At 33.5% G+C, this 27,795-nt stretch overlaps 1 protein-coding gene across 3 annotated transcripts in view; it reads right to left on the bottom strand.

The window, feature by feature from the left end:
- Positions 1–26,925, bottom strand: part of LOC142328574 (facilitated trehalose transporter Tret1-like) — a 74,266-nt gene extending 47,341 nt beyond the window's left edge. Inside the window, exon 1 of one of the 3 annotated variants that reach the window (XM_075372466.1) lies at positions 26,905–26,925. The gene's annotated coding sequence lies outside the window, so the exon portion shown is untranslated. Of the gene's footprint in view, positions 1–684; positions 847–26,904 lie in introns of those variants that run through there. The other 2 variants (XM_075372556.1, XM_075372373.1) reach the window with 2 other exon arrangements.
- Between the last annotated feature and the right edge of the window lie 870 nt (positions 26,926–27,795).

The raw sequence follows: 27,795 nt of genomic DNA, 5'->3' as shown, positions 1-27,795 counted from the left end.
TGTAATCTGTAGAGATTTTTTATTAAACTTAATAAATACATCTGTATTTCGACAGAGAATTAATAAATTGAAATTTTAAAATTAAGTACAAAAACATGGTGGATCGTAATTTATTAAAAAAAGGTTTAGGTAGTGCCGAGAATAAAGTTACTACTGTAGAATGTCGTAAGCACTCTTACAGTAATCATATAAAAATTTCGGTTCGTAAAAATTTGATGAAAAATCGTAATTAATACGTCGATCCGTCTAATAATTAGGGATTTTATACAAAAATGGAAAATACGTTTTGACTTTAACTAAGTTACAGTCTCAGAAAAATTTAACTTATAAAAATGCTAATCTGCTATATTTCTTTCAGGATAAATATTTTTTCTAATCACCCGTTTACAGTTAATTTTTCTTTGTTGGTGAGATGATTGATGAAAAATTTGTAACGGTAGCTGAGATCAAACCTAGGCTGAAACAGTGAGAAATTACACGGTCATCATTACATCATTTGGCTGGTTGGATGGTTAGCGCGATGGTGTAATCATTTCTCTTTGACATTGAAAAAAAACTATTTTATAGCAACAAATTTATGGTTACATAAAACTAATACAACAAAAACACATACACGTTCATAAGCGTGCAAGAGTAAATGATAGGTTAGGAATATTCATAACGAATTAATGTTGAAACACATACCATTCTACTGAGGTATTGTCTTGAATAAATTTCCACTGAACATACACTTGTAGTAGGCAGTACTTTAACTAAATGTTAAAAAAGATAACGCATTCTTATATATGAGTCTGGCCTTTGATCGTCGATGATGTACAATATTATTCCGTTAACACTCAGCGTAGCAATATTGTCATAATATTAATATGCCCTAAAAACTAACATGCCATTCTTGATAAAAGTAATAATGATCAAATTCCTATCTAACTAGATAATGCATTATAAAAAAATATATAATTTTATTATTTATATAAAATGTAACAAAATTTATTCACGCTATTCTTTTACTATTTAAAATAATATATATATATAGTAACAAAATATTATAAAACAATAGATGTTTAAAAAATAAACTAAATTTTATGAAACGTTTACTAATCTAGATATTAATATTTTTATAAATTTTGTTCTTATGTTCCTTAATAAATTGAAAAATAAGTTAATGATAAAAGATGTCACTATCGCAATGTAATTTAAACTTGGCGTCTGTGTGTCTGCATATATTCTCATATTTTTTAAATTTCTTATGTAATAATTTTGTCCTACATAAAGTTAATTGGGCATCAAGATTCTAAACATTTTGATAAAATCATACAATTAGTGATGTAGATCAAAATAACTCTTTCCGGTTTTGTTTTTTAATTTCAATATATGGAAAAATGCATATGAATTATACTCATACTAATTCATTCCAATTGCATTTAAATTGCCAAATAGCTGATTACGGAAAAGAGATTTTACATTATGAAATTCTACTATTAATTGTGCAGAAGAGTCTACCTAAAATAATCATTAATTATAATTTGTGACTTCCTGAAATCCCCGTAATATCTTTGGAGAAGTTTGCTAGAGATTTCTGAATTTAAAAAAAATATATCAACAAGAGAGCATTAAAAGATTTAAATGGCAGAAAAGCTCGTGGAATAGACGGAATACCTGTAAAATTACTGCGAAGTGCAGGTGAGGAAGCGATTGATAGATTATACAAGCTGGTGTGTAATATTTATGAAAAAGGGGAAGTTCCGTCAGACTTAAAAAAAAGTGTTATAGTCATGATACCAAAGAAAGCAGGGGCAGATAAATGTGAAGAATACAGAACAATTAGTTTAACTAGTCATGCATCAAAAATCTTACCTAGAATTCTATACAGAAGAATTGAGAGGAGAGTGGAAGAAGTGTTAGGAGAAGACCAATTTGGTTTCAGGAAAAGTATAGGGACAAGGGAAGCAATTTTAGGCCTCAGATTAATAGTAGAAGAAAGATTAAAGAAAAAAAACCAACATACATGGAGTTTATAGGCCTAGAAAAGGCATTCGATAATGTAGACTGGAATAAAATGTTCAGCATTTTAAAAAAATTAGGGTTCAAATACAGAGATAGAAGAACAATTGCTAACATGTACAGGAACCAAACAGCAACAGTAATAATTGAAGAACATAAGAAAGAAGCCGTAATAAGAAAGGGAGTCCGACAAGGATGTTCCCTAACCCCGTTACTTTTTAATCTTTACATGGAACTAGCAGTTAATCATGTTAAAGAACAATTTAGATTCGGAGTAACGGTACAAAGTGAAAAGATAAAGACGCTACGATTTGCTGATGATATAGTAATTCTAGCCGAGAGTAAAAAGGATTTAGAAGAAACAATGAATGGCATAGATGAAGTCCTACGCAAGAACTATCGCTTATAATAAACAAATACAAAACAAAAGTAATGAAATGTATTAGAAATAACAAAGATGGACCAATGAATGTGAAAATAGGAGGAGAAAATATTATGGAGGTAGAAGAATTTTGTTATTTGGGAAGTAGAATTACTAAAGATGGACGAAGCAGGAGCGATATAAAATGCCAAATAGCACAAGCGAAACGAGCCTTCAGACAGAAATATAATTTGTTTATATCAAAAATTAATTTAAATGTCAGGAAAAATTTTTGGAAAGTATATGTTTGGAGTGTCGCTTTATATGGAAGTGAAGCTTGGACAATCGGTGTATCTGAGAAGAAAAGATTAGAAGCTTTTGAAATGCGGTGCTATTGGAGAATGTTAAAAATCAGATGGCTGGAAAAGTGACAAATGAAGAGGTATTGCGGCAAATAAATGAAGAAAGAAGCATTCGGAAAAATATAGTTAAAAGAAGAGACAGATTTATTGGCCACGTACTAAGGCATCCTGGAATAGTCGCTTTAATATTGGAAGGACAGGTAGAAGGGAAAAATTGTGTAGGCAGGCTACGTTTGGAATATGTAAACATATTGTTGGGGATGTAGGATGTAAAGGGTATACTGAAATGAAACGACTAGCACTAGATAGGGAATCTTGGAGAGCTGCATCAAACCAGTCAAATGACTGAAGACAAAAAAAAATATCAACAAACAAAAATAATACTTCAAATTGATATGTAAGTATGTGTAATGTTTGGTGGCTATTTGACACTCTCATTACACTATCAAGCCAAAAACATTTGCATCTGCCAGAGACTCAATTGTTAAACGGATTCATTTTTTGAGGTACAATGAAGTGTAATATTAATGAGATTTACAGTTACCGATGTGCATACAAATTAAGTAAAGTTCTACTTCTCTACTCTCCGAATCCTCTGATATACTTTGTTTAAACTGATAATAGTAAAAGCATAGTAGTCATTTATCATTGAACAGGTACTAGTTACTCGGTCTTTGTTCGAAACATTGTTCGATACTTTCGGTTTTGCGACGAAGTTTTTTGCGTCAGCCAAAATTAATTCGATTAAATAAAGTCAGAGTGATACAGTAGTAACCATCACACGTAATGAGTGATCTTCCTATTTAATAATGTCATCCACTAAATAACGCACAGACTTCGGTTTGTTAGCTTTCATTAAAGAATACGGCTGAGGTATAGGTAATCCGTAAAGTAAAAAAAGTAACATTTCTTCCTTTGTACTGTTTAAATTCTAAAGTTTTTCAGACTGGAAATTGTGATATGATGCTTATCATTAATAAAACGAGAACCGAGTTCAAGCAGTTTTTCGATTATTTATTTTAAATAATTGCTGCTACCCGTTTGATTATGATAATCTTTAGTACACTGGCCGGCCTTTTTACATCATTAACACATTCGGGACGAATCCCTTCTCTCCATCAGAACGGATTATTATAAGTTCTAATTTGGCTGAATGTAATCCTAAATTTTTTGAAGAATCTGACGTAGTTCTTTCCGAGCAATGTGAAGACTGTTAATTTCTAAATGAAAAAGTCGATTTGCATCCCTAATTTTGTTGAATTTGTAGGTAGGAATCCTTTTTTCTCGTATATGCGATTTTTTTTAAACCCAAAACAAATAGATTCATTTGAGTATTTTCAAGTTCTAGTTCTTCCAAGATGATTTTAACACTTTCCTCAATTCCTGAATTTAATACTTTCTACGTTAGAGCAGAACCCAGCAGCTCTTCTGTAGACTACATTTTTATTTTAAATAAAACTTTTTACATTGGTTGTCTTAAAGAACATTAGTCAAAATTGTCCAAGCCGGATTATGTAAAACAGATACGCACCTGTTGTAAATGCCGGTCAAACCAAATAGTTCTGCTTAATCATTTGCTATTACTACTTATTTCATTTAATTTACTAGCCCAAAAACACATCTCATGAATCACAGCACATTAACAGTATTTTACAAAAATACTATTAAATATATAATAAATTATTCTGTGTACAATACAATAATTATTAAAAACTGATAAACAATTTACTAGTATTCTGTATAAAGAGTAAAATGTGACATAGACTTGTCATATTTATAATATTTAAGATATTATTAATTCAGTAAATGATATTTTTTTATATTTCTATATATATATATAGTTTGTTTTTAGTACATATTGTATAGTCATTCGATGTTATTGGAATGACATTTTTTCACTCCATCTTGCCTTAGCACTCTCTTTCTTATGCAGTTTCCTAGGTGAAAGCTGATCTAATGTAACGTAATAAATAATTTTATAAAAAATTTTAAAATAAAAATTAACTTTACAATGACATACACTAATAAACCTCTATCAAATGAATAAAATAAATAAATATTAAGAAGGGGAAAATCAAAGAGCTTTTAATTTCCTAAAGCTTCTTTTCATTTAATATAATCAAATTTTTATCATCATTTATTTCCTTTTGGCTCAAAAATTAAGTCAGATTTTAAAAAATTAAAATTTTTGGACGTGTTCTTGATTTCTTATGAATTTTACCAGATTTGACGAATAAAGATTTAAATCACTGTCGTTTAAATTTATAATCTGAAACTGATATGCTCTTAAGGTTTTAGCAAAATTGTGATTGGATCACGCTTTAGTTTTTCTGCCAATATTGTTCTGGGTTGTCCTGGTATTGCTAAAAGTTCAATTAAAAATAACAGTATAAAATATCAGTTTGCATTTGATGCTGCCATAGTATCTTCTTCAGATTACAAGGCAATCCTAATGGTCAATTCCCTTTCTTTAGAAGAGCTAAAGAAGGCAAACTCTCTAAATAAATTATTAAGGGATAGAGTAGAAAAGGAAGAATTTCACACTAAAGTCCACAGTGAAGTTGAAGCATTTGTTTAGTCACTTTTGAAAGGAAATATATTACAAGGTCCAACTGGATGTAAGAATTTTATATTTTTGAGAAAATATAGTAAGAATTATAGCAATTAAATTACTTTCAAAATACAAAAAGGTTTCATGATCTGACCTCAGATCTCTGATCATATCCATTCAACACTAGTAGGGCTAAGATGTTATAGTAAATATATGTAAACTCCTCATATCATAAAAAATGGTTTTGTTTGAAATCATGAAGATTTTTTTTGTTTTCATGCTTTGGTTGATTTGGTAAGAAGCAATACAACTTGGGGACGTAAAAAGTGTGAGGAGAAAATTTTGTCAAAAATGCCACTTATCAGAAATGATTTGATTGTAAATTAAAGAAAAACTGTAAACTATAATGAATGCTAATATTAAATTGTTATTAAATGCAAAAAAAAACATTTATTTATTTGAAATTATTTCATTTATTTATTCATTTGCTTATTTATTTTATTTTTATCTATATATACGTAAATATAAACATACATTATATATGTAATAACATATATTATATATTATTTATTTACTTTTCTACATCCAGAGCTCTATCAGTCAGGTTTTCATAATAGGAAGGACATTTTATTTTCTTATTTCCCAATCCAGAAAGGAATTTTTTGAATTGTGTATCTGTGAAAGAGAAACTGTCAAATTTATTGCCCAACACATCAGTGGTAGCTACGAGAAAAAACTGTTAATCTAAATGAAGGAAGTGCAGAGACACAAATGCAACCGCTAAAGGGTCTTGGCAGAAGAGGGATTATATTTTAAAGAATTGTTGTGCATCGGTGACTAGCAATGAAAACTAGATTTTGAATATCAAAGTATTGACAAAGCACTGCCAGAAATATATTATGTTGATGGAAAATATTGATAGACATCAGTCTGAATTCAAAAAATAAACATGAGGGGATCAGTAGAGGGATGGAGATAGCAGTAGAAGATAGCAATTTTCATCAGTTTCAATCAGAACTGTGAATCTTTGATGGAGATTCACTTCCTTTCAAGAGTGTTATTAGACGTAAGCTTTATATTGCACACAAATAAAGAACTTTGGGTGTGTAATGCAATAGAGAAATAAACAGTACTGGACCCATATTATTTAAGTTGAAAACTACTTATGTAAATAGCCACTTATGAAAACCACTTTATGTAAGTTGAAAATAAACTTGGTAGTAAAAAGTTGACTGATGACAAGTGAACAATTAATGTTATTCAGTTCTACTTGGAGTCCAATTTATATACAGAAATCTTACAAACTCTTAACATATTTTAGAATGTTTACATGAAAATACAACGAATCTTTTAACAATATCGTATGACAAGACTTCTATTAATTTATCTGTGGAAAGCCAACTCCTGAGTTTGGTATCCTTGATGTGGTTATAATGTTTAAAAATGAAAATAAAACTGAAGTGTTAAAAATGTACAGCCGACACATATTGCTAGTGAGAAGAACTTAAAATCAAACCTGTGATTGTGCAGCACACTTATTGTGTGCTGCACAATAAGCAGCACACTGCAGCACAATAAGTGTGCTGCACTAAGTGCAGCACACTTATTTGCATTACTAAGGTACTGTTACTGAACTCCTTATTCATACGAGTTTCTAATAAAAGCAGGAAGTGATAGACCTCAAATAAAATATAAATTGTAATGTTTTAATTTTTACCATGGATTTTATGAAAAATTTTTAACTACTCAAGGTTGCTGTTCAAGAACTCTTTTATATGATACAATAGTAAATGTTTACCATATAAATAATATTAATAAAATCTTATCGATCATATACATTTACTATGAGGGGTTAAGCTAAAGAAGGCTAGAATGAAATGTGCTCATTTTTAAATCATTTCTTCTGTATTCAAAGTCTAATCAAGAAAACAACAATTGAGGATATTAAAGATGAAAAGAGTATCTTTCTACACATATTGCAGTTGCCAACTCACAGGACTAATACTGATTAATTATTAATTAAGCAGAACATTAATAAAATACTGTTAAACCCCTAATTTTTATTTTACATTGTGTTACGTTGAAGATAAATAGCTGTTATTCAAAATTAATCTATTTTCAATAAGATTTGCATTTTTATTCATTTTTAAATACCTATAACTACACTATCTACCCTGTGATATGTTAAAAGGTCATTATTTCAGCACGTTTATAGGATACCTAACTTTGTAATAAAAAGTTAAATTTAGATATGTTTGTATTTTCAACTGATTAACATAAACCAGATAATTTTTTTTAAATTGTAGGATATTAAAGTCTTTTTTTATTTAATTTTTAAAAGTGTCGTTCGGAAATGCGTGGTTTGAACAATTAATATTCGAGTGTAGGTAGGCTGAAAGTTTTAGAATATTTGGAATTTGAAATAAGTCAAAATATTAATTTACACATCAAAATAAAGCACGAATAAAAATTCATAAGTTTCAGTATATTATAAACAATTCCTGAGAAATCAATTCTTTTTGAATCGATGATCCTTTTTCTTAAAAACCGTAGGAAAATTAATTGTTTGATGCTTATTTACATTATTTTCTTTCATCACTGAGTAGGCAATATTTCGTTTAAAAAAAAATATTTTGTGCAAAAATCATTTAAAAATAACTTTGGAGGTTTAAAAATTTTATAATATGATGAAGGAAAACCAGTTTAATTTTTAAACAATGAGAAATAATGTTTCGGAGTTGCTGATTTCCACCTCAAACAGTTTTTGAGATAAGGAGTTAAAAATGTGAAATTTTTATCGTTACTCAGATAGGGCTTCTAATATTTACGTAATAAAGATACGTGCCCTGATTTCAGAGAATGTTTTGTTAGTCATCCATTTCATACATTTATATGACTGATTAGAGCTGTACTACAATGTTGCTTTCACAGAAAGTAGGTGTTTTCCAAGTTCTTAATTAGTTTGATATGACTGGTAGCGACGCAGAAGCCTACCGTAGGAATGGAATGGAATGCAAAGTTGGCGGGAGTTTATTACTCCCTACTTTATCGCAGAACCTGGACAGAGTCCCTTGCTGCTGGATCATTCTAATCGGGCTTGTTTTTTTTAAAAGGGTTGATTTTAAATAGCGGGTCTAATTTTTTCAAGTTTTGGTAATTTTTATTTAGTTAATTTAAGACGGATTTAATTGCATTCCAATCCGTTGTTGAACCAGCGTTATCGAACCCATTTTATGGGCCGACCGCGGAAGGCTAGGCTTGTGAAGCCTGTCCTCCCGACGCAATTCCCCTTCAGACCGTCTACTGAAGTCCTTTCGGTGCTAACGCTTAATAGGCTAGCAGGAATACGCCACAATGGGGCACTAACTATAAGGAGGGAGCAATGCGACCCCTACTCCGGAGGAGTCGCAATTGCTGGTTTGTTTTGCTCTACTTGTAAGTTTTAAAGGAGAGGTGGTGTAGAAGCTCTTCGTCCGCTTCTGCTATGGCTGCCCTTCAGGTCGCATCTCTGCTGGGCTCTGTTCCGGACTCCAGTCCGCGATGTTGAGATGAGTAGTGGGTCTTCCTTCTTCTTTACCTTCTTCTTCTCCCTCTTCTTCTTCCGAAGACCTCTTCATTCTTCTTTGGCCTGCACTTTCCAAGAATTGGCAGTAACCGAAGTTACATACCGTTAACCTTGAAATTCCCGAGGCCCCGAAGGGCTGAACGGGGGAAAGTGCAGGTTTCTTCTCTCTTCCGTGCTGTCAGTGGCTGCTGGGCAGGTGACTGCTGGGCTGATGGCTGCTGGGCTCGTTCCCTCTTTCTTCTTTCTTGAAAGGAAAGGAAGGTAATAGGGAACTTACAAAATGGTGATACCTATTCGCGATCGCGGTTTTGGGGCGGCGATTTTCACCTACCGTAGAGTTCATCAACCACGACATCTCAGTATCCACTTCGGTTTAAAAATTAAACTGAAACACAGCATGTGAATCTGTAATTTTTAACAGTACGGTCTCAAATCAGTATTTTTTGACCAAACGAGCCTTAATGGCTCTCACGCGAGAAATTTTCTGCAAAGAACCTCAGGTTTTGAAAGCTATTCTAAAAGATCAGGGAAATATTTTTTCAGTAGGCTAGATCAGGTCAATTCAACGTGAGTAAAATAAAGCAATACAGTGCAGAGAATCAGTAAAAAATATTACAAATCTATATATTAAATTGGTTATCTTAAGAAATTAAAAAATAATAGGTGTTCTTTCTGTTTGAATTATTATTTGCTAAAACGGTGACACATTCGCAGTGAATATCGTTCTGATTTCGATATGAACAGCATTGTGTTTTAAACCAACAAATTTTTTATTAAAAGCCTCATATAATCGAAAACTATAGAAAAAGTCTTGGGTTTATAAGTTTTTATACTGAATATTACTAAGCGTAATAGAAATAAAATTTCTCATAAGCCACGGGATTATGGGTTATTCCATATCCGTAAGTGCCTTAATTCAGTAAAAATATTGAGTCAAATATGTCGTTCTGTGTGGGTTCGAATTACATAAAATTCTTGTGAAGATTCAAGAAAAATTCTTATAGCATAATTATTAATACATAATTTGGGATAAACCATTGCTGTTATACCAAAACCGTATATACTTTTTTAAAACATGGTGGAATTCAGAAGAAGGGGAAGCTCAAAGTCTTAGTACATTATGAATTTAATTGTTTTTTTCCTGTTATTGAAAAATAAAATTTATGAAATACCATTATATTGATACTTGTTTTTTAATATAATAAAAAATGACAGAAAGGTTTTTCATTAATCGTAACAATTGAGTAGAATGTTTTGCCAAACTCAGTTTCAGAAGAATTTATCTGAACACTACGATACAATATCTTCGCAATTAATTTTTTTCTAGAGATAAATTTTATAATTAGTTTTTTTATCAATTATTAGTTTAACAAAAACAATTCTATGTCACTGACTACATAGGTCAGATAATCGTGTGTATACGTAATAAAACTCTTTTTCAGTTAATAATGTTAAACACTCCTCTGTACAATTAGTACACTTTTTTTTTTAAATTCCAGGAATTGCTACAGAAATATTTTAAGGTACAACGATGATTGTTAATTACACGTTGGTGTTTAGATTTAATGGTGGTGTATCTAAAATACACTATTAAAGAAAAATGTACAAGTATTAATGCAGCTAAGTTGAAAGAAATAAAATTTAACCCTGATAATAATTTTAACACCATAAGCTAAAGCTACAAAGGCCCTGAAAATAATCCCTTGCTAGAATTATTTAATTCACTCCCATCACAAGATAAATATAAATAAAATTAATTTCAAAAATTAGTCTAGTAATACTGAAGATCTTTTAAGATATTTTTGAGCAGTATTCATACTACCACCTACTGGAGGGATTAAATTCTAAAAATATTAATAACTAAGACACAAAAAAATAGTACAGAATCACTGTTTAAAAATTTATCTCATACAAAATATTAGCAGGTTTCATTTACCTTTAATACATGTTAATATTCATTATTTATAGGCAAAATTTGCAAGAAGTCTCTCTCTCTCTCTCTTTGGTTTAGCCTCCGGAACCACCGTAAGGTGTTACTTCAGAGGATAAATGAAGATGATATGTATGAATGTAAATGAAGTATAGTCTTGTACAGTCTCAGGTCGACTATTCCTGAAATGTGCGATTTATTGAAACCCAATCACCAAAGAACACTCGTACCCACGATGTAGTATATCTAAAAAAAATAAATATCTAAAAAACATTAAGTTAAAGCTGCATCGTGAATTAGATTTTATTCTTAAAAATAATTTGGTGTGGTTAACTAGACTCCATTTGCTTTGCAAAAAACTGTGAGAAAACGTGGGATTTTGGCTCTGTTTAGAGGTATGCAGTTTTTGAGCACTAAAACTTTAAAAAAAAACTCTCTAAAGTATTGATTAACTGCGCTAAAATAGAGAGTTAATCTTTACTCCATCAAACTTTAGTTATAAAAATTATTTTCGCTATAGTAGATGTTAAAAACCTTTTTATCGCTATCTCCAGTAATTACATTGAAATAATTTATGGGAGTGCTAAATAATAATTACAGGAATGAAAAAAAGGAATTTTTATAAAATTAGATGTTTTTTTAAGAATCACTCCTTGTCAATGTAATCCGCAGCCTAGTGTTAAAAGCAAAAATAAGGTAATATTATCTAAAGGCAGTAAGTATCAATCATTTGGAAAAATAAATATTTTGCTTATCTTATAGAAATATAATAGTTCAATATTTTTATTCAGTAGCCTATACAGATATTAAAACTGACGTTAACATATGCTTTGTAAAATCATGAATTAAAAAAGATATTAAAGTTAAATATATTTTTACTATTTTTTCCCCTAAATTCCTGGGCCGGACATCCACTTAAGTATACTCGGCCCAGGAACGTGTCCATTTGACTCTAAGGGGGCGTCCCCCGCCCACCGGTTTTACACCCGGCACGGCAGGTTAGCCCCCCCGGTTCCGGATCTTTTTTTAGCGCCTGCCTCAAATCCCCCACGGAAGAGACGAGGTCCGGCTATGCCGTCCCCACCCCCCCGCAGACAACCGGGTCTCGATCTTTATGCCCTGCCTCAAACCAACGCTGCCAGCCTCAGAAAGCACCAAAGCGCCCCCGGGACCAACACCGCCGGCCGGGACTAGGTCTTTACATTTTCCCGTACAGTCTGCCCCAGGAGTCCCCACCCCATCACAGGAACCCGCATAACTGAGCATACGGGCCCTCCGAGGCAGGGCTGTCCTCCCTTCCCTACAATTGGGCCCCTATAACCCCTGGCGTCTTGAGTCTTCTTCTTTTATCCTGAGGATATTTCTTGCGAAATTCGCGAACCAGTCCCAGTTTGCTTCATTGACCAATAACCACCCGAACAGATTTTCAGCTGTTAAGTTGTTTGCTGCCATTTCGTTTCTGTACTGGGCCCATTTGCGACAATCGAAGATTGTATGTTCAACATCGTCTACTTCGTTACAGTAGATACATATAGGCGATAACCTTTTGCCAAATCTATGCAAGTAATAGCCAAATGAGCCATGCCCAGACATTAGTTGTGTCATATAATAATCCAGATTGCCGTGTTTTCTTTCCAGCCAGACCTCCAGATCAGGGATCAATCGTCTTGTCCATACCCCGACCAATGAGACAGACCATTTGGTCTGCCAGTTATTCCTAGTCTCTGCTTTCGCTTCAGTTTTTGACATACCCGTTGCTTTCAGCCTTCGATTTCTTATTTGTAGTTCGATTGGTGGTACCCCAGCCAAGACACAGCGCATCAGAAGATAGGGTGCGGTACCCCACCACAACCCCCAATAACGCAACCCGGTGTACACTTCTTAATCTCTGTTTATTCCTTTGTATGCTCATTGGTTCACCCCATACCGGGACTGCATATAGCGCTGACGATATCATGGCTGATGTGATCAGTCTCCTGACTGAAGCTCTAGGTATGCTATGGTTGTTGAACATTCCCTTTAACGCCCTTATAATGGATACTACAGTATTCTATAGATCCCAATAAATTTATGTAGATATTATTATAATGATTTATTTGAAAATTTGGTAGAAAAGTTTACTGAAAGTCTGTTATTTGTGTAGAGTTGTATTCATTAAAATAAGTAAACTGATTGCGATGAGTTATCTATCGATTATTTAGCAAAACATTAAATGTTTTTCAGAATTATTGACGTTATTAAAATGGTGTGTTTATCGTATTAAAGTTTGCATCAAATAAACGTTTACGTATTCCAAAAAATAGTAATTTAATAAAACTGTATCTATTCAGATACCGTTACATCACGATGATTAATATGAAGGACAATTAGTAGTCCAACATACTTGTTCGGTACACGCGAATAAACACTTATATACTTGATGGTAAATTTATATGAAGCTGAAGGTATTCTTAAAAGTACAAGAAATGTACAAAATATTAATACTGTATATCTTTTTAGGTAAACGTAACTTTACGCTGCAGTATCTTACGATACTTATTGTTCCAGTCTGTAACACAAACTGAATGGTATATATTAAGTCAGTAAGTTTATATACTATAAGTCAATAATTATTCAATAATAAATAATTGTTGCGTGATCGAGATGAAGTGGAAGTGTTTCAACATAATACACAAAGATACATACTGGATCAGAAATAATTAAATCATTACCAGTCTTCCGTGCGAATCTAGTTGAAATATTTGCGGTTCAGGATATACTTCCATCCGCAACACAATTTTGCGGAAGGTTGAAACATTTTTTTGAGCCCTAATTTTTTTTTTAGGTGTCTATAGTATCAAAAAAAAAAAATTAATTCGGAACAGAAATTAATTAAAGTTGAAATCGTTGATAAGTGATGTGATACTATTTTAATTTTCTTTATCTGTTAACCTGAGAGAAAACTACTACTTTCTCCTGGCCTTTTTTTTTTGTTATCAATTTTCTGTCATATGTAGTTGGATACGGCAGAAACTTAGAAGAAACAGGGGGTTACAACAAAGTTGGAGTCCAGACAGCCTGTTAGCATCCTACGAAAAAATCTTCAAAACTGGTTTCACTTCTTGTTTGTACTTTTCTTGATTGGTTAAATTTTCATTTACTTTACATCCAGCTACTTCAAAATCAATTCAAAATCTCTTTTAAGGAAGTAGGGTGTTTTTTTTTTGTGGGCGAAAAAACGCCTGGGTGTTATCATCGTCCGGTAGTTATTAGTAAAAGGGTAAAATAACTTTGAAATAATAAACTATACAAGGTGTAAACGTAATATTAATCATATAATACAAATTTACTAAAACAAGCTAAGAAGGCAAAATAAAACTCAAAACTAACACCACAGACAAAGTTGATAAAATATTTTTTTTTTTGTCTTGTTTGTGGGCGAAAAACACCTGGGCGTTATCATCGCCCGGTAGTTATTAGTAAAAGGGTGTTGTATCGCAGTAAAAAATACTCTGAGTCAGAACAGAATACAACTGAAATGATCTCTATATTAGAATAAACATCATCGTTAAGTAAATAAAAAGTCTAAGAGTTTAGTTCGGTGAAATTACGTATATATGAATTCAAGTGGGGGTTAAAATTATTAGGTTATTAATATTTTTATTAAAAAATAACCGCCTTATCCTATCTGAGGATAATTTATGCCAGACCTCAATTGCTGTTTCTTTGAGCAATAGAAGCAGTAAATGTATTTTTGATCAAAAATACATTTACTGCAAAAAACTTAGTAAAATTTTGGAATAAAATTAAAAAATGAGAGGGCAGTAAACTGCTGATAAGATATAACTATCCTTGCAAGCGGTCGAGGTGCCGTAATTGTGTATATATCACCAGGAAATCACGCCTCGGTGTCTATTCTTCATAATTATTGTAATAATCTTGTGTTGGTAACTGTTCTCCTTGTTGCCTGAGTCAGAACCAGTACTGCAAGTACAGGTATAGAATGTTAAACCCACCGGGTTGGTCTAGTGGTTAACGCGTCTTCCCAAATCAGCTGATTTGGAAGTCGAGAGTTACAGCGTTCAAGTCCTAGTAAAGCCAACTATTTTTACACAGACTTGAATACTAGATCGTGGATACCGGTGTTCTTTGGTGGTTGGGTTTCAATTAACCACACATCACAGGTATGGTCGAACTGAGAATGTACAAGACTACACTTCATTCACACTCATACATATCATCCTCATTCATCCTCTGAAGTATTATCTAAACGGTAGTTACCGGAGGCTAAACAGGAAAAAGAAAGAAAAAAGGTATAGAATGTTAAGTACGTCCTAATAGTAAGTGTTGTTATGTTTTGTTATGACTTGTCTGTTAGTTCCTAGTGTAGTTATTCAGGCTGAGAAGCTTGCATTTGCGTATGCATTGGGTAAATGACACCCTCATTTAGGTTACTGCATCGTTGATAGGTGACTTGGAATGCGTAATTTATTCTTGTGATAAATGTAATTATATGTTTATTGTATTTTTTTTTATTGTATGTATATATTAAACTTTAATCTATTTTTGTTTGTGCCACTGATTGTAATATTTCAACCGGGCCTTGATGCACACGTGTCGGACTGAGGAGCCTGCATAGGTATACCGACATAACACTTCCCACCGAATTGTCGTATTGATAAGAAGTGATTACTACAAGTTATTATTTGTTGTTGATAGTGTACTAGTATTTCAATATTGTGATTTTTGTTCTGGATTGTATATGTTTGTGTTCTTTGGCAAAGTTGCCATCTTTCTTTGTGTGTATGGCGATCAGACGCCACCTTCTACAAGAATGGGTTTCGGCTGTAGCGGAAATGATGATACATAGATATTAGAGGGGAAAAAATAAAAAGAAAAACAAAAAAAAACAAAAAATAAACGGTGAAAAAAATACGGGCACCCGGGTGCGAAATGTGGAACCGTGTAGGGCGCCAGGGCTAAAACCACAAGCAAGGGTGGCTTGGGTCGGGGCGTGCTGATGACGCAATGAGGACTCCAAGGTATGCATGGCGGGCGTGGTGACGGAGGGTATGCGTGGGGGTCATACACGGCCCCTGAGTATTGGCATGGGAAGGGCAATCCTCTTGGGGAGGGGCACCCTGGCCTTCCAGAAGCGGAAGGTCAGGTTGTTATGATGAGACAGGAGCGACCCCGACGGGGAGTGCCAGTAAGGGCCCTAAGCTACGGTGGGTTTATTCGCCATCACGGCTCACGAGTGCGACTGAGGTAATGTCTATTAGGCGATTGCCGGTCGCCCCTTGTGAGTTTAAAGAACTATCCTTAAAGCTGTTTGGTGAGATAATTACATATTGCATGTAAAAATAGATAACGATTTAGCTATTTTGTAATTCAAATTTCATGCGAGTTACCAAATGGATGAACATTTCTTATGTTACATAGACATTGATAATGATAATGAGATTTAGCACTATTTTACAACAGTAGTTGAGTCTTTCAAATATATGGTACGGTTCCGTTTCTCCACGAGTCAACTAAAGTCAATCTTTTGGCCAAATTAAACGTTAAAATGAAATCTGCGAAAAAAAGAAAACAATTTTTCAACATTCAATTAATATAATACCCATTCATTCTTTGGGAGATATTTAATAAAATTAGTAGCGTAGTAATTTAGGTCAAAAGAATTTAGGGATGTTTTGGCAAAATAAACGTTTTTTTATTTTAAACAACTGAACTAAAATACATTGAACAACTAATATAAATTTTAAGCACATTCCATGTGCTTACATCTTGTGAGCTGTTAACAGAAATCCCACATAAAAGAATCCATAAAAGTATTACCTATTATTAAAAAAAAAAAAAAAAATAATAAAAAAATGTGTGCTGTTTAGGTGTTTTTACGTTTACAAAAATTTTAATAATTTTCAAATTAATTTCTTTTTTTAGCATTTATGCATTGGCTTAAAAAATTGTTACTATTTTAAGCCTTTCTTCTCTTACATTTGTAAAGGTAAGACAGCTTACCACTGTAAATAACGTTTATTAGATATCTATAGATTCTATCTTTTCACCCAACCAAAAAATAATTTAAAATTTGCGAACACCACCAGTGCTCATTAAAGAAACAGCTTTCAATCAATACTTCAAACATCCTTTACAAAATTAACATTAAAACAAATTTTAGCTTTTCATTTATTGAATGATTCATAACATAAGATATAGATAAGTCAATAATACCCAGTAAGTCATATCTGATTAAGTATTTAATAATTTTAAAATGCATTTAATAATTATTTTTTAAAGGAAATGAATAGGCACTTTAATTTAATAAACTTGTAGATGGGTTAAGACATTTTTTACGATTCGCTTAGTTCTAATTGTTTGAATAATGAAAGTTGTTGTCGTTAGATTATAAGTAAATATACTACATCATAACTGATAATACATATTTTATTAGTTAGCTGTTTGTACTTAAAAGGGACTAATGTTTGTTTTATTGATAACCGATTATTTTTCATAATATATCTTTTTGAGAGAAGGTTAAGTTAACACTATCCGATTATTATTGATCAGTAGACTAAGCATAGCTAAGCGTAATTATTGATACAAAAGAATGACAATTCATTTAAGAAATAAATGAATGAAGGTTATTTAATAAATTTTAACATATGTTAAATATATCTATCTATATAAAAATGTTAAGTTCGTTTTTGTACGGCTTCAAAAACTCAAAATGTTCTGCACCGATTGAGCTCAAATTTTAGCACGATATATAACCCGCATCAAAGATTGTTTTCATCTATTTTTAATAAATCTATCTATCTATTTTTAATTTGTACATTTTTAATTTGGAAATGTAAACAAAGGAAAACCAATCAGATCAATGCAAGATGGCCGCTGTCAAACACAACGACCAAATTTCTTTGAATTATATTTAACAGCTAAAACATCTGTATTTTATTTTTTTTAAAAACACGATAAAAAAATTTTTAGCACGATATATAACCCGCATCAAAGATTGTTTTCATCTATTTTTAATAAATCTACCTATCTATTTTTAATTTTTACAGTTTTTTAATAAATAAGAGGCTAATAAATCAGATGGAAATGTAAACAAAGGAAAACCAATCAGATCAATGCAAGATGGCCGCTGTCAAACACAACGACCAATCACAAAGAGCCCGTATGGCCGTTGCCAATGTAAATAAAATCATAACTGATTAAGTAACAAATTCCTTTGAATTATATTTAACAGCTAAAACATCTGTATTTTATTAAAAAAAAACCCAAAACAAAAAGAAAAGCCACCAAGAAGTATGACTTACAGTAAAACAATTAAAATACCCAACTTTCTTATGACCTAAATAGACTTAAGACTATACAAACAAAAAAGTCGAAATAACCAAATACACAGAAAATAATATCCCTACATAATAACCAAAAAATTCTTTGTTAGGTTATTTTTTTTACATATATATGACCAAAAAATCGTTTTCTGGTCATTTAGCGTTCTTTGCTATGTAAAAGCAAAGAACAAAATTCACAAATAGTAACACTGAAACCATACAACTAAGTATTCGTTTTTTTTTTGGTTTTCTAACCTCCGAAACCACCGTTATGCATTGTCTCAGATGATGATATGAATGATTTATAGCGTATGAAAATGCCATGCCTGACCGGGATTCCAACTCGGAACCACCGGATTAAAGTCCGAGACGTTACCACTCGCGCCACGGAGGCCGGCAAACATATTCGTTAGGAGCTGAATAAAAACACGACTTACCAATATGGGGTTGTGTGTCAAACCAATTTTATACGGACTATAATTACTTTTAATACGCGAAACCCTTTGCAATAATTGAACATTAACTTAAACCTCTTCAAAAATTATTCCTTTTGAACTAAGCCACATTTTGATATCATTGTTTTTCTATAACACGGCTGGAATTCCTTTCGTTTAATGATAAGAAGCGTTGTCGAAGACAATAACCGAATTCTCTTCCATAGGACATAATACACCGCTAAACTATTTCTAAATAATTCAAATTCGTGTAATTTTTTTACGAATCGCGTTTTTATCAAAATCTCACCTTTTTCTCAATTGACCTGCGGGGTTTTGTTTTCTTTGGAGACCGTAATTCATTAGTAGATTCATACTCGAGAATAACGTTGTACACTGAAGCAGCACAACTTCTACTTACGTTAGCAGTTACATCTGAAATCAACACCGTTTGATTATTCTGTAATTTGTAAGCATTACTCTGCTTTTGTAAGCATTTAAAATGATGTGTTTTTCGCAGGACTTAAGGGCTTTTTTTCGCAGCCCACAAATCTTTATATATAAAAATGTTAAGTTCGTTTGTGTACGCTTCAAAAACTCAAAATGTTCTGCCCCCATTGAGCTCAAATTTTAGCACGATATATAACCCGCATCAAAGATTGTTTTTATCTATTTTTCCCATCAGTCACATGCCCGTGACCGCGAGAAAACAGTTTTTTTAACGGTCAACTGTGTACCAGTGACGGAAGTGAGGGGAACACTCGCCATACTAGCTAACGACAACCGCAGTTACATGTGAAACAATACCTGTTCTCAATTAGATTGTTTATTAACAAAAAAAAAAAAAAAACGTATCCACTTGCATCTGATTCAGATTATTATACAATCTGAATTAAATATTTACTTTAATCGAGGTACTTTTGTGTGATCATGTCGTGATTGAGCTGCGCCTTTCACCAAGCTCTGAATTTATTAGAAAACGACCAACAGTGGGATATATGTATTAATGACGCGTGCAACACTGCACATCCAAACCAAATTCGCGCATTATTCGCAATTATATTGACCGCTTGCTTCCCTTCATCTCCCACAGAGTTATGGGAAAGATATCGATCGCATATGGCTGAGGATATTTTGGATAGAGTACGCCTAGAAAATACCAATATGACCATGGAATTTACAGAAGGCATTTACAACGAAGCATTGATAAATATTGAAGACAAGTGCTTAGCTATTGCAAATAAAGTTCTTAGTCAATTGGGAATGCCAGCACCCACCCGAGCTGCGATTGCTTCATTTGATGTGGATTTACGCCGTGAACAGAGTTACAACATTGGTGATCTTCAGTCATATGTCCAATCAAACATTCCCAAATTAATGCGTGAACAGAAAGGCATTTATGATCGCATAATGCAAATGATAAATGACGGAGTTGGAGGGAACTTGTTCTTGGATGCGCCAGGAGGAACTGGGAAAACATTCTTCATTAGATTGATTCTAGCAACGGTTCGATCAAAAAATGACAATTATCCTGTTGCGGAATATTAATCAGCCAAAACTCTGCAACGGCACGCGACTTGCAGTTAAGAAATTGATGAATAACGTAGTGGAAGCAACGATTTTAACGGGGCCTTTCAAAGGTGAAGATGTCCTCATTCCTCGAATACCCATAATCTCGACCGATACACCATTTTAATTTAAAAGTTTGCAATTCCCAATTCGATCGCCATTTGCAATCACAATCAATAAAGCTCAAGGTCAATCCTTAGACTTGTGTGGTTTAGATTTAGATGCGGATTGCTTCTCACATGTTGTCCCCGAGTCGGCAAACCAGATAGCCTTTATATCTACGCAGACAGTGGAAAAACAAGAAAAATATTGTATATCCACAAGTATTGTAAAATTAAACTTCTATGAAATGTATGCTTTGTTTTGTTTCTCATTTCTCATCCGTGCAACCACAATGTGCTACAGCGAAGCGTGGCGGGTATAGCTAGTTTTATATAAATACTAAAGGCTAATTAGTTCACAGAATGATTTCAAAAGCCAAATTATAAAATATGCTACAACTACACTAAAGGAAATTTTTTAAGTTTTTCCAACTTGTATTGCGTATTTCAGAATAGTTTTTGTCATAGCAAAAATAAATCAAATAGTATTATAAACAGGTACTGCTCGATATTGAAACTTAAGAAAGCAACTATTAGGTTATTTTGATAAAATTAAAAGTTATTAAAAAGTGAGAGTAAACTTGTTTTATTAAATGCAGTGATCGGTTTTTAAAATACACGATGAAGGAAGAGTATTATTAAGAAAATTAAAATAATTAATCTGCTAACTTTATTACATTACTTTTAATCGAATTAATAATTTAATTTTATTAGGAGGTTAGTTTAATAAGAAAGTGTAAGTTAATATATATATGAAATAGGCTTATCTAAAAAAAGCAAAAATAGATCGCATTGAAAAAACTCTTTCAAATTATAAGAAAATTTACGTAAAATAAAATCATATTATTGTCTCACGTTTCGTGAAAGATGGGATAGAATTGTTAGGTTGGTAGCGGGTCGTCCTATTCTTATAGGAGTTAATGCGAACGCAAAATCGCTTTTTGGCACAGTGGGATCACGGACGATGGCGGCGAATTAATCGAAGTTTCATCGCGCAGCATTAGTTTGATGTTTTCAATGCAGCCGGCGAGTTGACTACATTCGCCGGAGCAGTTGGTTTGCGGAGGGCTTTCCATGGTACCAACATTGATGTTACTATTGGTTAGGATATTCTTGATAGGATTTTGAATTGGTCGGTAGTCGAAGATTGCGAAAGCGATCACCGGCTAATAGTTTTTGATTGGGTAGGTGGGCTGCTCGATGTCTTTAGGGGTGACGTTCCTATTCAGCAAGGGCGCTTCATGCACAGGCGGGCAGATTGGCCCAAGTTTTCGAACATTCTTGCGGCCAGGCTAAGAGATTTTACTCGAAGTCTGGACGAGGTCACATTAGACGACCTGGCAGAGAATTTCTCTTCTGCGGTAGTTGAAGCCGCTGAACATTCTACTCCCAGAAGTACGGATCGAGAGAGAGAGTAGCTGGATGGTGGACTCAGAAATTGACTGGGATGAAGCGAACTGTAGGCTGGCTCAGGAGAGCCGCACAACAAGCTGATGATTCTGATCGGCGTGCAGTCTTGATTGCGGATTATCGTCGGAAGAGGACCGAGTATTTTCATAAGTTTAGGTCTTCTAAACGTGATTCCTGACGCTCTTTTGTGCAAGAGCAGGGAAATAAAAGCCGATGGAGTGTTGTTTATCGAGTTCTTGGTCATAAGCGGAAAAAGACGTTCTTCTGTCGGTTCTCTCGACCCAGAATGGTGTTATTATAGATAAAGATCGTGTCCTCACTCATCTGATGGACGATCTGCTTCCAGATGATACCGAGGTTGGCGAGACCTCGTATCATCGACGTGTCCAAAGGGAAGTTGTAGGTTTTAGCTCTGAGATTTTGTCTTCAGAAATTACTGAGGCGGAAGTCCGTCAAGTAATTTGTAGCCTGGCTAGAAATAAAGCCCCCGGATTGTTGGTCCTCTGACTAGGGTTTTTAATAGGTTGCTTTTTGCTGGGCACTTCCCAGCGTGTTGGAAAAGTTGTATGTTGTAATTGTTCTTCAAAGGTGGCGACAAGTATCCAACTGTAAGTTCCTCTGACTGTCCTCTGACGCTCTTGCTTGTAGTAGGTAAGATTTTCGAGCCCGGAGGACGCGCTTCTTAGGGTCATGGATTTGGCTTCGGCCACCGAGTGCAAGTACGTACTCAGTGTCTTTTTGGACATATCCGGGGCGTTCAACAACTTGTTGTGGCTCTTTGCCTTGTTTCAACTGCAGCAGCGTTGTTGCACGCTAAATGAGATCAGAACTCTTTCAAGCTACTTCAGCGACAGAACTGTCGCCTTCGTGACCGCAGTTCGGAGGTAGGAAAGACCCTCTCTAAAGTTTGTCAACCGGGCAGTTTTCTAGGTCCACTCGTCTGGGTCGTTGAGTTCGATTCTCTCATGCGATTGCGGACGCCGAGTTGCTGTCGCATCGTGGCATATGCCGACGACAGGCTGGTGCTGGTCGAGGGTAACTGGCGTGCCGAGATAGAGCTCAGAGCGACACAGGCATATAAATTATTAAGGTTGTGGAGTCTGCAGCATAAGATGGTTTTCAGTGCGGAGTAAACCGCTATGATATTCATGAAGGGTCGTCTAGCCGCAACCCGTCATCCGCGGGTTGTGCTGGACGGCTTTCCGATTAGGTATGTTACCCTTCATAAGTATCTGGGTGTTATCCTTGATGAGAGGCTTCTCTACAAGGAGCACCTCCAGTTTGTAGCGAAGAAGGCCATCGTTGCTTTCTTCGGTGTCCGTAGAGTCATTCATCCCGATTGGGGGTTGAACTATCGTACCATGCCAATTCTTTACAAAGGTGTCTGTGAGGCCATAATGATGTATGCTGCGCCCATTTGGGTTCATCGTTTACAATTCCAGTGTTATAGGGATATTCTTTTGCGAGCCCAGCGTCTTCTGCTGTTAGCTACTGTAGCTGTTTTTCGGTGGCTACAGAACTGTCTCGCGAGAGGCAGTGACTGATCGCCGGCATATAACCCCTTGAGATTTTGGCTACGGAACGTAGCCAGCGGTATATTTCCAATAAGGACGTATTTCTAACGTCAGGACGTATGTAAAAAATTGAAGAACAACGTTTTGACTCTTGGAAAGCTAGGTGGAATGATTCTTCTACTGGTCGATACACACACGGTATTTTTCCAAATGTAGGTAGTTGCGAGCGATTAGCTGGGTTTCCACTACTCAATTACTTTCGGAACATGATGACTTTAAGGATAGTTTGGCTAGGGTTAGGTTGGTTGACTCCGGCTTGGAAAAAAAAATACAAATAAATGGTTGACTCCAGCTTGTGTTCGGACTGTAGGTTCGATGACACGGTGGACCATGTCCTGTATATCTGTCCACGGTACGTAGCTGAGCGTACCAGCGTTATTAGGGAACTTGAGAGAGTAAACTCCTTATTTGATTTGCGAGTTAACTGGAGGACTCGCAGAGATTGGGCAATTGTTGCTGGCTTCCTTCGATTCCTCGCCCTGCGCAGAACGACCGAGGGGATCTAGTAGTGTAGGAACCCGGGTGGCTAGGGTCCGCTTGGACAGTTTGACTGGCCGAAGGGAGGCGCTATGGAAGCGAGCCACGGTTAGTTAGACTTGAGGTAAAATTATATAAGCTGTCGGCGGAACGGCAACTCACTGCCGATGGGCATGAGATACCACGGAGCCGTAAGGTGTAACGGCGTTTTACGAGGGCAGAATAGAATGAGCAAGCGACAATGTCGGTGGGATGGCGACTGCACTGCCGAGGGCATGGGATACAATGCAGCCGTGAGGTGTAGCGGCATCTCGACGATGGTTTATTGAGGTGAATGTCACGCGGGACTCTGCGATGGAGCCGAGTGGGAGTAGGAGGTCTGTCCGCCTCTCCCTATTGGACCAGACCAGAGTCCATAATTTAACCTAAGTCTGGGGTTTGAACAAAGTTGAGTTCAGTAAGGGAAATTAGGACAAAATTTTGTTGTTGCGATCAACATCTTTGGTGATATGTCATGTTTAATTAGCCTTGAATTACAAGACATTCACGAAATTGGCTCATAATAAGTAAAACTAGGCGCGGAATTTTTTGCTTCCGCGAACTCGGTTAGCTAGTTCAGAGGGATACGATATAGGACATACAAGATGTCCGGACGAGGTCTACAACGAAGGCAAAAGCTGCGTTAATAAATCCTCGATGCAAAGGTCTACCGAGGCATTTTGGCTGGCATCCAACAAGGCAAGGCTTATTACTATGATATATAAAAAGTCAGAGAGCGATAGATGACTCCCGTTAAAGCCCAACAGGGCTAGTAACAGTGGGTGGGGGAAGGCGGATGCCTTCTCCTACGGGGTTGCGAGTTCTCACGTTTCGTAAAGCTTCAAATTTAAAAAAAAACCGCCAGATAAAACTCTGATTAGATAGAGAAATAGTAAAATAAAAAGAAATATGTAAAATTTTAATTTCAACACATCTACTCGATACGATATGTAGCAGTATATTTTTTTATAATTAATTATATTTACTTATTTTTTGTTAGTAAAATATTTGTTACTGTTAGGTCGATATTATTGCTTTAAATCCGGTATCGGTATGTCATTGACCTCTTCACTAGCCTTCTCCCTAAACATACAACCTTGCGGAATAGTTCCTCAAGGTTGTATGTTAATAACGTGGTATTTTTGTTTTTTACTTTTATTTTTTGATAGAACAAGAGCGCTTAAAATTAAAAATAAGAGCTATCTTTGTTCAAAGCTCCAAAATCAAAAAAAAACAAAAAAAAACGAATTACTTTATTCTTATTTTTATTTTATTTATTCTTATTTTTTTGTATCAAAAAAACAAAAAAAAACGTGTTAAATGATGCTTCTTAATTACTTGAAAGTAAAAATTATTTTAAGAATTACTATGACATTAATAACACAATAAGCCTTATATGCAAGATATGATAAGAAGTTTTCTTATGAAAATATTTTGCAATTTAAGTACTTTTTGATAAAAAATTAAAATAGTTTAAAATGTTACTTAAAATATGGGCGTCGAAATCCTGATATTATAATAAAAATAAACTTTGAATAAGAACAGTGTACTGAACAATGCGCAGAAGTATTTTTTTAACAATAGAATTTAATGTAAATCTATGTTTTAGCTCGAATTTTAGAAAAACTGTAAATTGTGTGTTGGTGCAATAATTACTTTTTTCTTTTTAATCTTAATTGACCATAATATATCAAGCTGTAAATTAATGACAGAAATTTTTATAAATCAAATATTAAAATTTGTAACGTAATAAAATAATACTTAAATAAATATTTATTTGAATATTACTTTTTTAAGTAACAGATCTTATAATTAACACGCTGATAAATAAATTTGTAGAAATTTAAAACACTAGTACTTCAAATAATTTATTAAATTTGTATCTCTTTACCATCAATATAAATACGAATGGAAATACCTCCTCGTTTAATTTACTACTATTATTTTTAATCTGTACGTATAAATTAATATACAAAATTATCATATAGTTAAAGATTTATGCAATACTAGTTATAATATATAAATAGTTGTTTGATCGATTCTGATGATATTCAGGAATTCTACAAATATCTGTTTTCTTTATTTCGAGCCTCAGATATTTGCATTGATTTTTCGCGGGTAATTTTACACAGTTTTGGATAGATGTAGCTTGTTACATCCATAAATCGTCGGGCCAGAATGTATTAATAACTAGAACCAAATAAAAGAATTGTGACTGGTGATGTATCGAGAAGTAGTTACTGTCAAAATATATTTCTGCTTCAGCCGGGCCGTAAACAATTAACTGCCCGCACGATAAGACTAGCTGTCAGAACCACTTAATATACATACATATAAAAAGGAAAAGTGTACTGTAAAAGAGAATTTTTTCTTTTTTTTTAGGTTAATATACACTATATTTATACCAAAGATTAAAACAAACTGATAAACCTTATTTAAAAAATAAAAACACTTGCTGGTTTTCATAGATTAAAAATAAAAATTAAAAATTAAAAACCTATTTAACTTAGTCAAATTTTTTCTGTTTCGTCACTGTTTGTTATTCTTCTGGTGATGGCGGAAACCTGTATTGTGTTTTACTGTGTAAGATTGTTATTCGTACTGTCATATAAATATTAGTGGTGATTTCAAGTCGTGGACGGTATTTAAAAATACTTTTGTTAATTTCAAAGTACCTTAATATGCAAATTTATACATTTAATACCATTTTATTTTATAATATTTAGGTAAAAATGTACAAATCAAATAACAAAAACAATCAAAAAAATATATTATTACTTCTTTTTTAAACTAGAAAAATGAAAACCGGATGTAGTGGTTTTCAGATTTCTACAGGTGTTCTTACAAAAGCTATAAAATAATACACCAACTATAAAATAATAATAGCAAACTTCAACACTAGAATCCATACAAAAACAGAAGGCTTAATTCTATGAATTATAAAAATCATATATTTTCTTTGTAAAAGTGACTGATAAAAAAAAATATATATATTATTATTACTCTATACTTTATTTTTCCTCTATTTTTAAATCCTATAAAAATTAAACATTTTAGCTACAATAAAGATAAATGTTTCAATGGTCCTTTTATATATTATCTAATTTAAAATATCTATTATTTTAGAATAACATTAAAAATATATTTTTACCCATGTGAATTATATATAAAAAACTAAGTATCCACAGATTAAAAATATACATACTTCAAACAAGAATGGTGAAGGTAAAAAGTTGGATATGCCTATACCATTTCATTATGTTAATGTTGGATGACATAATGTACATCACAATTAAAACACCGACTCGTTCGTTGATCTTTATAAAACACAAAAGCAATGCAGAGAAACAATGTACGTCACGATAGAGATAGACTGACTGAATTTGAAAGAGAGCATTGCTCAGAAATCTTGAATCAGCGGACCGGCAAGGCCATTAGAAAGTGTGAAACGAATCGGTGAAGAAAATTCGTGACTGGCAGAGGGGATATACAGAATAGAACTGTCTTTTTATATCATATACGAAGTTATTTCATCCGGCATTGAATTGAATAGCGTAGGGTTTGTACAGATCTATAGCTAACAGATTGCAATATTTACAAGTCGTTGCTATACAAACGAGAGAAATGTTTTCTTCTCTCAAAGAGTTATTACCAGTATATCTGCTTGAATATTACAAATTTCAATTTATCATACTTCTTATATAATAAGAATATAAATAAAATGTACTTTCTTCTCAATAATGATTATAAAAATTGATCTTCTGAATACTTCTAAACGGGTTTATTATTACTTTTCAACTAAACACAATTAAAGCTTATTCTGAATATTAAATCGTATCGTTAAGCCACTTACAATTTAGTGTGACGATTCGAATTGTGTAAATCAGCACAATAAGGATATTTACATTTCTCTATAAAATTTTATTTATTTCATTCTGTCAGTTTAATCGAACACAGTTTAACCACATAACTGAGACAAATAATATATATATATATACATAAGGAAATTATTTTTAAGTTACATGATTGAGAAAAACCTATATATTACTCTACTTTTTTGTTGCCTTATTAATGAAGACAGCGTGCAGGAAAATCA

Source organism: Lycorma delicatula, chromosome 1, assembly GCF_047948215.1.
Source record: "Lycorma delicatula isolate Av1 chromosome 1, ASM4794821v1, whole genome shotgun sequence".
Taxonomy (NCBI): Eukaryota; Metazoa; Arthropoda; class Insecta; order Hemiptera; family Fulgoridae; genus Lycorma; species Lycorma delicatula.
Note: the sequence above shows the minus strand (reverse complement) of the source record. Positions and strands in the feature narration are given on the sequence as shown.